Raw genomic sequence first — 780 nt, forward strand, 5'->3', positions numbered from 1 at the left:
AGAGTGGCAGAGCTTAGCAAAACATAGTGGTCAGGTACCCGAGGCACGACCGAAAAATGGACAAAAAATTAACCGTCAAGAAATGCGTTATTAGACCTGGGGAACAACATATCAAAAGATGGCGGGACACTTTTCCGGAAAGTCTTGGCCACTTACGCCCTGGGCCGACTTTGGAGGGCGGGACATTTCTGTGGCAAATGGGAGGACTGTCGTAAGTTTTTTGGACTAAGTTTTCAGGAAACAGAGAAAACGTCTTCCGCATTACATCAAACTCAAAACAATTTAAAATATAAGCGTAGACCTTCTGAATACATAGGCAATTGTCTAAATTCTTTTACCTTCTAGTACTGACCTTCCACAAGCAAAATTGGGTTACGGCAAAAAGATTTTAGCTCTAATTTGGGGAAGAGTGGCGTATGTCCACTTATGACAAATGAAATTCTACTGGGTTTGTGGCAGCCAGACGTAAGTCCACTTGCGACAAATTTCCTATCAAGATGAAGACAAGGATACTGCAGGACAGTTAAATATATGCTAGGCGCACATTGTCTAGCTTTGGGACGGGCTTAGTGGATACTGGCAAGAGAAAAATATTTAATAGAATAACTATCATTTTTTTGAGCATAACGTCGTAAGTATACTTGTTCCACTAAAAATTTCAATTGAAAATATGGTAAAGTGGCGCAACTTGACTTACGACATCTGATACTGCAAAGTTTCTCAAGCCAAGTGGCGTAAGTGGACTTGCGCCCCTTTTGCTTTAAAATGAACCTCTAATTT

Source organism: Frankliniella occidentalis, unplaced genomic scaffold (assembly GCF_000697945.3).
Source record: "Frankliniella occidentalis isolate FOCC.00 unplaced genomic scaffold, Focc_3.1 Scaffold95, whole genome shotgun sequence".
Taxonomy (NCBI): domain Eukaryota; kingdom Metazoa; phylum Arthropoda; class Insecta; order Thysanoptera; family Thripidae; genus Frankliniella; species Frankliniella occidentalis.